We start from the raw sequence: 9452 nt of genomic DNA on the forward strand, positions 1-9452 counted from the left end.
ACTAAAACCAAGGACTATAAACTTCATTCAAGAAAAGCTTGGAAGAACTTTAGTGGTCCTAATCCACAACATAAAATGTCTTCCAAGTATCCTGGTATATTGTTTTTAAGTGCAGTTGAGTCGTAGACGACTCATAGCCACCCTATGAATGAAAGTTCTCAACACTTGTGTGACTTTGATCCTTTCTCCAGGTTCATAGGGTTTCTAGAGGCAAACTATTTACAGAAGTGGATGCCAGTCCTGCTTCTAAGCTTGTTTTAATCAGGGAGTTCCACCAAACACTGTCCACCATGGGTAACCGTTATCACATTTGACACACTGGTCTCACAGTGTTCAGCTTCCCAGCAACCACAAATTACCTTTGTATGGCAAGTGGACACCCCAGGCCTATACAACCTATAAGAATGTTTGTCCAAACACAATTAAAAACAAGCCTTAGGGCTGTGGATAAGAGTTACCCGCCTTTGGCTTGTCTGCATCACTTTTTGTCCACCAGGCCAACTGCTCTCTCTCTATGTTGTTAAGTTGTAGGTGACTCATAGCGACCCTATGAACAAAAGTCCTCAACATTTGCATGGCTTTCATCCACACACACCCTAGCATTCCCTACCTGCCTCTCTTCAAGACGCAAGAGGCCGCATCCATCCAGCTGACACTGAGTTCGGGAAACACTCACCCTTATTCTGCACGCGTGACCAGAAATTTCAGTATCTTAGCATTCCAGCATGACCAAACACTGGCTAACTCTGGGCCAGAGACCCCTAATTCATCTAGCAAATCTGCTCTGTGGACATTTACTTGGGGCAAAAAGAAAGCCACAAGCTCCCCAACGTTCCCTACATGCATCTCTTCAAGTCACAAGAGGCTGCATCCATCCAGCTGACACTGAGGTCAGGAAACACTCGCCCTCATATAACCTTGATGAACCCTTTAAAAAATCATTCCATTTTCTCTTGCTCTGTTTGCATAGCAGCCTCTTGGTCTAGGTCAATAACCTGTGTTTAATGAGCAGTTTCTTGGTCTAAGTCAATAACCTATGAGTTATTTATTATTTATTAGAAAAGCGACTTCTCCCAGGTTACAGTCTTCATTTTGAAAGGAAGGACCAGTCCTTGCAGAGGGACGTCATGCTTGGGAGGATGGAGGGACAGCACAGGAGAGGAAGACCCTTGATAAGATGGATTGATTCGGTTACTGGGGTAATGGGGATAGGTGTGTCGGAGACAAAAAGATTGGCACGGGATAGAGCCAGGTTTAGGGCTATTGTACATAGGGTCGCTGTGCGTCACAGGTGACTCAACTGCACATAACAACAACACAACAACAGTCTTTATGTAGGAGATAAGAAGTCTTTCTGTAGGAGGTAATATTGGAAGCCACTGTACCTGCCTACAAAAACCATGGTCATAACTCTTGCCTAACCTATAGTGTTCAGTTTCTTATCAACTTTTAGTCTTGAAATGAAGTTGGGCAAATTATTTACCTTTATTTAGTACCGAGACTATCACATTAGGTTTTTAGATTTCAAGTGCTGGAAAATGTTAACAAGCAACTAATTACCAATTCTTGAAGACTATGCCACCTGCGTACAAAAGACTTAAATTTGTGATTAGCTCATCAACTATTGCTGTTGAGTTGATTTTAGCTCATAACACCTTGGGGACAAGGTGGGCTTGTCCTGTAGTTTCCAAGGACTGTAATCTTTAAAAAAGCAAATGGTAAACTCAGTGTCAAAAGGACACATATTGTAAAAATAGAAGGATTATGAGTTAGATGTTTAAAAAGACCAAAGAGGGAAGGGAAAGGAGAAGGAAGATGGGAGGCTGTGGGTGAGGCTAGGGGGTGCAGAAATCATGAGGTCACCCAGTTTGGTGGGCTGAGAGAGGGGGTTAAGGAATTAGGAAAGGTCCAGTGGGGACCTGAAAAGGTAGAGCCATGAATTAATGGTGATTAACTTTATAAAATATGATGTATGAAACACAATGTGAATAGAGGAATGTGTGAAACACAATATATTCTAATTTTGTACTCAAACCAGTATAAAAGAAAATAAAATAATTTTTTTTTAAAAAAAGCAGATGGCCACATATGTCTCCCATGAAGTGGCTAGGAAGGTCCAATTTATGACTTTTCTGTTATCAACCAACAGTTAGTCACTTATCTACCAGGGCTCCTTTAGATTGGATTGGATTGGATTGGATTAGATTGGAATGGGTTGGGTTGGGTTGGGTTGGGTTGGATTGGCTTGGATTATAGCAGCATATACAGATTTTTATTTTTTCCCTTGTAGTATTAGGTGAAGTTATTAAAATTGGAAGTTTGACTAAGAAGAACTGATCAGTATTCATTATTAGTATTCCAAGTTATCAGTATCTAGTTACATTATTAGACTTTAAGTGTTAAATTTGACAAGAACTTCATATACTAATTGCTTTTAACTGATGTTGTGGATATTTTTTTATACAATGTCATTGAAAAAAACCAGATCTAATATATTAGTTTACCACACTTGGTGATTTAAATAATAGAATATGTTAAATAAACTGTGTCAGAAATTATAAATAAACTAAAATGAATAAAATTATCCTTAAATTGTTAGACAAGTCTTCACGTTTAATGTTACATTAATGAGTTTTGTAGAGAGACTGTTTAGAATAAAATCCTTTTTCATCAGATGTCGCACATATGCTTTCACTGTTTGTTTTTCTCCAAAGTAAAACTTAATGAAACAGCTAATAAAACCCAATTTTGCTCCTGATTCTTGAAAGAAACAAGCCCTTGAAGTGCACCCGCTGTTTATTCTTTTACACTGGTTTTTGCTACTTTTCAGCATGTAAATTTTCCAGTAATGGAAAACAGTCAAAGCTGTAAACCTTTTCTTCCAAGTCTTATAAACCCTGTGCTTATTTCTTATTTGTGCAGGGATTGCACAATGGAGACATGCTCTGCACACATACGGGGAAGTTTGGTCTCAGATCTCAGCGTTCACCTCCTGCTGGCTTCAGGAGGTGTAATGCATGTGCATTTAAATGGATCTTTATTATGTAAATAACCAAGAACCAGAACAGCCTTTAAGCTAAACTAGAAAAATAAAGAGATTTCAAAGTAAAAGGCACATATGAGACTTCTAGACCTTGTTACTTTAGTAAACTTCAAAGTGCGTTAGATTGGTTTATGGAAAAGAATCTGCTTTAGAATTAGAAATCTATCCATGACAGCTGTGTGAACTCCAAATGGCTCTTTGCCCAACCCTGTTGTTGTTGTTGCCTTAGAGTGTACCTACGATTTCTGGCCACCATATGCCCAAGAGAACAAAACATTATCTGCCTCTGCACCTTTCTTGCTAGTCTGTATTAGTTTGGGAGCGCCTCTGAAACCAATTTAGCATTAAAGCCATGCATACGCCTTTGTCGATAGACTGTTGATAGCCACACATGCATGTTGGAGGGAATTAAACCTGGTTTTCCCACATGAAGGAGAGAATTCTGCCATCAAACCACTAGTATCTCATTTCCCTAACTATAGCAAATACATATACTGATCTGTATCTTACAGCCTCTTTCTAAAAAGGCTTTTCTTTGGTGACAAGCGGGAGGTCAGTATTTAGGTTGGAATAAGACTATTGTAGCTCAGTGCTAAGTATGGGCTTGAACTGGATCCAGTGTATGTTAGGAACTATAGTTAAATAGTTTGTTAAGGTAATTTTATGTCTATTGAATGTAATAAAAATTTAAAAATTGGAATATGTTTTATATGTTTTTACAGCTTCTAATTTGCTTCTTTAATTCTTTTTTATTGTTTTTCACAAAAGCGTGGTCTGTGACAGATTGGAAATAAAATCCTGATCTTTCACCACAGATGGCTTGAGAAGCATTTGGTCTAGGATAAGATTTTCAAATGTTGATTTATGTCCTTTTGCAATATAACAAATGTTAGATATTAAAATATGAAGAAAGAAAAAAAGATACTCATTCATAGTTCCAGTACACTAAAAAAGCAGCTTGATGGCATTGGATGGTTAATAAACTAAGAACTGGATAGCAGAAGTGAAAATACTGTGTTTTCCACTAAGGGTAATTCTGCAATAACCACTAGATGTGAGGTGATGTTGGCACTCTCATAAGAAAATTGGGAAGTCTAAAAAGGATTTGTTTAGCCAGAGTGCTCCTTGGAAGCAAAAATAACAGAGCTTCATCTCACATTCTTGGGCATGTTGCTAAGAGAGTCTATTCCTTGGAGATGGATTGTGCTTTGAAAGGTAGAGGGTGGGCAGAAGAGAGGAAGACCTTCTACCTCTGTCTACCAGATAGATTGACGCAGTGTCTGCAGGAATAGGCTCAAGTATGTCAGAGATTGTGAGGATGGCACAGGATAAGATAGAGTTGAGACAGCGTTCAGATCTGTTTTTCATAGGGTCACTCTGGGTAGTACTTGGCAGCACCTAACAACAACAACAAACAGGAGTTGTGTCTGAATAGATGTGGACCATTCTCAAATTTATTTCCCCCCTTTTTATTCTTAATTGAGACTTTGTTTTGGGTGGAATGCAAAGAGCAGAACAAGCTAGTTACACATGTTATATACTTTGGGGTCCTTTTGGAGGATAGGTGAAAAACTTTTGGCCACTATAGGATATCATATGAGTTCTTAATATAAAAGTAGAGGTGGAAATGTAAGCATGTCAATGACAAGTTTCGTGTACTTAGCAGTTTTACTTGAGTATCTTAGTGCTACTAAAAAAATCACAAGGCATGTCTTTTTGACATGCATTTATGCATTGCTGACAAGTAGACAAGCAGAGTGTAAAACTGAGATTAATGTATTATATAACCTTGGATCATAAGCCCCCCTGTAAGATATAGAAATAAAGGCTTAGAGATGGAAGGTCATATAATTAATTCACCTTGTTCCGAATATTGCTTCTATTATTATGATGCATGAGCTCTTTTGTTGTTATAGCCATGGGGACTCTGCCGATGCAGCTGCATTGTACTGGAAGGAACATGTACTTGGACATAGCATTCAAGGAACAGAAGTCCCAGACTCTGGGAGAATTAGTATGATGTTTCTGCAGAAGATTGCTGAGACTAGGAGAGATGGTAAGCTGATTAGGGAGGAAGGTGGAAATTGGGGACTAGATCTCAAACAAAACAATAATCTCAACCCATTGTAACTGAGTTGATTTCAACTCATGGCAAGTCCATGTGTTACAGAATGGAAATGTGCCCCATAGGAATTTCTTGACTGCAATCTTTTCAGGGAGCTCTGGTGGCCTAGTGGCAAGAAGCTACACTGCAATCTTGAAAGCACATGGTTCAAGGCCACCAGCTGCTCCACGGGAGAAGGATAGGCAGTCTCCTCCCATGTGATTGATTACGACTGAAAACCTGCTGGAGAGTCAGCTCTGGGTTGGTTCTGACTCTATGATACTCAAAAACAGCAACAATCTTTTCATAGAAGCAGATCACCAGTATTTGTTTCTGTGGCACTTTTTTTTGTGGCACTTTTTTTGACTGTGTTTGAACAATTAGTCTTTAGGTTAGTCCTCAAGCATAGACTGTGCTAAGTGGATACCTTACATAACTTCTCAATTGCTATGCTATGATATGGGAAACCAGAAGACAAAATGCATTGGGACAATCTGCTATCATGAACCTCTCCAGAGTGCTGAAGAGCAGTCATGTCAGTATAGATGCAAAGGTGCACTTAATCCAGGCCATAGTCTTCTCAATTACTTGTTTTGCTTCAGAGAGTTGGACAGTGACTAAGGATGACAGAAGAAGAATAGATACCTTTGGGTTGTGGTGCTGAAGTAGTTGAACATTCCATGGACTGCCAAGAAAACAAATAGGTCAGTCTTGGGGAGGGTGAAACCAAGTCTCTCCTTGGGGACTAGGATTTTGAAGCTCATGTACTTTGGGCATGTGGTCAAGAGAGATTGGTCCTTGGAGAAGGACAATGCTCGGGAGGGTGGACAGACAGTGCGGGAAAGGGAGATCCCAGATGAGAAGGATTGAAACAGTAACTGGGGCAATGGGGAGGAGGGTTGGTGTGTCAGAATTAGTCAGACTGGCTCAGGACAGAGAAGGGGTCAGAGCTGCTGTACATAGGATTGATATGCATCGCAGGTGACTCAACCAATAACATTCTATGACAGGTTTGGAAGCAGGAGTGGCATCCACTTCCTAAACAACATGCCTCCAGAAATTCTAAGAACTTTGATAAATGTCGATAGTTGTAGAGGGGCTTCAGACCTTTTGTTCATTGGGTCACTATGAGTCGTGCTTGACTGACTCTCTGGCAATCAACAACAACAACATACTATGATATTGCTTCACTGTAAACAAACTACAAGAGATATTGATGGTGGTAGCTGTTAGCAGCATGTTTGTGTAACCACTTAGAAATGTATTAGAGCTGAGATGGTATTTGAATATTATCTGAATGGCTTTCAATTTAGCTTCCTTATCTGGGTTTGCTATGATCCTGAATCTTGTGCCAGGGCTCAAATGCTATAACAGCTGCCAGTGGTGGACAGTGTTTGGTGGAGCTCCTGTTCAAGACAGGTTTGGAAGCATGTATGACATCCACTTCCTAAACCACATGCCTCTGGAAACTATGAACTTGGAGAAAGGACAATAATTCTAGAAAGACTTCAGGCCTTTTGTTCCCAGGGTCAGTATGAGTCGTGCTCGACTATATGGCAGTCATCAACTACAAGAACATATTTGCTAATCATTTTTGGACTTAAAGATTTAGATGTGGCACCATGGCTAAGAAGTTCTCTTAAGTGGCTGTACCACAACACCTCCCCTTGACTTTGAGTCATCCCAGTATGTCTGATGGTGTACTTGCGATTTATTTGTCATTAGTAAAATTTTTGTTTATATTTAATGAGATTTTGTTTGGCCTTCTTCTTTTTTATTTATTTTCTAAAACAACTTTGATTCTGAATCTGTGTAAGGTTATTAATATGCCATTGTCATTGTTGTGAACCATCGAGTTGGAACTGACCCATAGCATAGAAGAAGATTGCCAGTCTTTCTCCTGGGGAGCAGCTGATGGATTTCAACCACATACCTTTGCGTTGGCAGTGCAGTTTCTTATCATTGAGCCACTGGAAGGGTCCTTTAGTGGCCTAGTGGTAAGAAGCTGCATTCCAATCCCAAAGGCATGCAGTTAGAATCCACCAACTAGCTGCTCCATAGGAAAAAGATGGACAGTCTCCTGTGTGATTAAACTGACTCTGAAAACTCAGTGGAGGGTCAGCTCTGACTTGACGGTGAACAACAATGACAACAACAACGTTGACAACAACAAGAAGCCCCCAAAGCTCCCTTAATATTACCATTGTTTGGTGCTAAATAAAATCTGTTGCAATAGAGCTGATTCCAACTCATAGTAATCCTCTTAGTAAATCTTTACAGAAGCATACAGATCCTACTATTGAGTCAATTCTGACCCATGGTGACCCTTCATGCCACCTTGGAGGCATCGAAAAGGGAACACACTGCTCATTTTTTTTTCCTGTCTGGGTGACTATTGGTGGATTAAAAACCACTGACCAGTTAGCAGTCCAACATGTAACTCACTATGCCAGTAGCAAGGCTCCTCGTCTGGCACTCAGACTTACTGCTAGCTAGTCAGATCTAATTCATAGCTTACCCTCCCTTGGATTTCTAAGGTTTAAACTGCATGCAAGTCTTAAGATTGCTCACTTTTCTCTGGAGGAGCTGCTGGTACATTGGGCCTATCAAATGTGCAGCTTTTGAGTTAACAGTGCATATCTCTGTGGGCTACACCACTAAACCTCCTCTTATACGGTACTGTTGTTAGGTGTGGTTGAGTCAACACTCACTCAGAGCTGTCCTACGAACTACAGATCTGAATCTTACTCTGCCCAGTGCCATTGTCAAGATCTCTGCCACGTTCATAGCTATTTCTCCTCATTTTGAGTCTTGCAACAACACCAAATGAAGGCCTTTAATTGGATGAAAGATTCACTCCATCTTCATCATTGTGGTAGACTCACTTTGAGGAAACAGCTTTTCTTCAGTCAACTTTTGAGTAACTTCTCACTTGAGGGGCTCATCTTCTGCCACTGTTTCCAACATTGTTCTTCTGATATTTATAGGGTTTGTTTTCAGTGGCCTCTTATTTCGGCAGTGAATAGCCAATCTCACTTCTTAGTCTGAAACCATGGGTGAACCTGCTGAAATATTGATGGCATTGCTTCCAGCATCCTAATAACACACAAGCCACTACAGTATGACAAACTGACAGGTGAGTGGTCTCATTTACAGTTTTGCTGTTTTTGTTGTTAGGTACTGTGGAGTAAACTATGACTCATAGTGATTTTAGGAAAACTGATCTGAACCTTGCCCTATCTTGCGCCATCCTCACAGCCTCTGTCATCTTCTAGCCCCGTGTGGCAATCTGTGTCAGCCCACCTCATGGAGAGTCTTCCTCTCATTTTCTGAACTTCTACCTTTCTCAGCATGATGTCTCTCTCTAAGGATTCATTTCTCCCCAAAACATGTTCAAAGTATGTGAGATAAAGCTTCACCATTCTTGTCTTTAAGGAGTACTTTGGCTGTACTTCTTTCAAGACAGATTTGCTTGTTCCTCGGAAGACCGTGGCATATCCAATATTTCTTTGTCAACACCACAATTAAAAGTCATGAGTCTTGTTCTTGTCATCTTTGTGCATTGTCCAACTTTCAGATGCACAGAAAGTAATTGAAAATACCACGACTTGGATCAGGCATGGTACTAGGCATTTAATACTGTTGCTGTTGTTGTTTTGTTCCATAGACTTGTTTGCGACTCATAGTGACCCAATGTACAGTAGCTCTGAACTCTGTCCTCTCCTGAGCCAGTCTCACTGTCTCTGACAGACCTATTCCCATTACCCCAGGTACTGTGTCAATTCCTCTCATTCGGAACCTCTCTCTCCTGCGCTGTCTCTCCACTCTTCCAAGCATGATAACCTTCTCCAACAACTTTTAGCAACATGCCCAAAGTATGTGAGATGGAGCTTCAAAATTCTTGCCTCCAAATGAGCAGATTGGTTTCATCCCCTCCAAGACAGACAAGTTTGTTCTCTTGGCACCCTGTGGTATGTTCAATACTCTTCTACAGCACCACAACTCAAAGGCATAGATTCTTCTTCTGTCATCCTTAGTCATTGTCCAGCTGTCTGATGCAAAGCAAGTAATTGTGAAGACCATGGCCTGAGTCAGCCACACCTTAGTGTCTAGACCAACATTATTGCTCTTTAGCATTTTAGAGAAGTCCCTGAATCAGATTTCCCTAATGTACAGAGAAGAAGATTCAGTAGTTGGAAAACATGGACTTGGTGACAGAAATGGAGCTGGAGAGAGAATGACTGAATTTTGCACAATGACTTATTCATAGCAAATACGTTTTTTAAGAGATACAATGGCAGGTTA

The 9452-nt window shown here is 40.3% G+C and overlaps 1 protein-coding gene across 1 annotated transcript in view; it reads left to right on the forward strand.

Annotated features, from left to right (window-relative positions):
• Nucleotides 1-9452, forward strand: part of ATG10 (autophagy related 10) — a 524157-nt gene that overhangs the window by 50105 nt on the left and 464600 nt on the right. The window lies entirely within an intron of this gene.

This window comes from Elephantulus edwardii, unplaced genomic scaffold (genome assembly GCF_000299155.1).
Source record: "Elephantulus edwardii isolate Elephantulus edwardi_28Jun2011 unplaced genomic scaffold, EleEdw1.0 scaffold00082, whole genome shotgun sequence".
In the NCBI taxonomy this organism is placed as follows: Eukaryota; Metazoa; Chordata; class Mammalia; order Macroscelidea; family Macroscelididae; genus Elephantulus; species Elephantulus edwardii.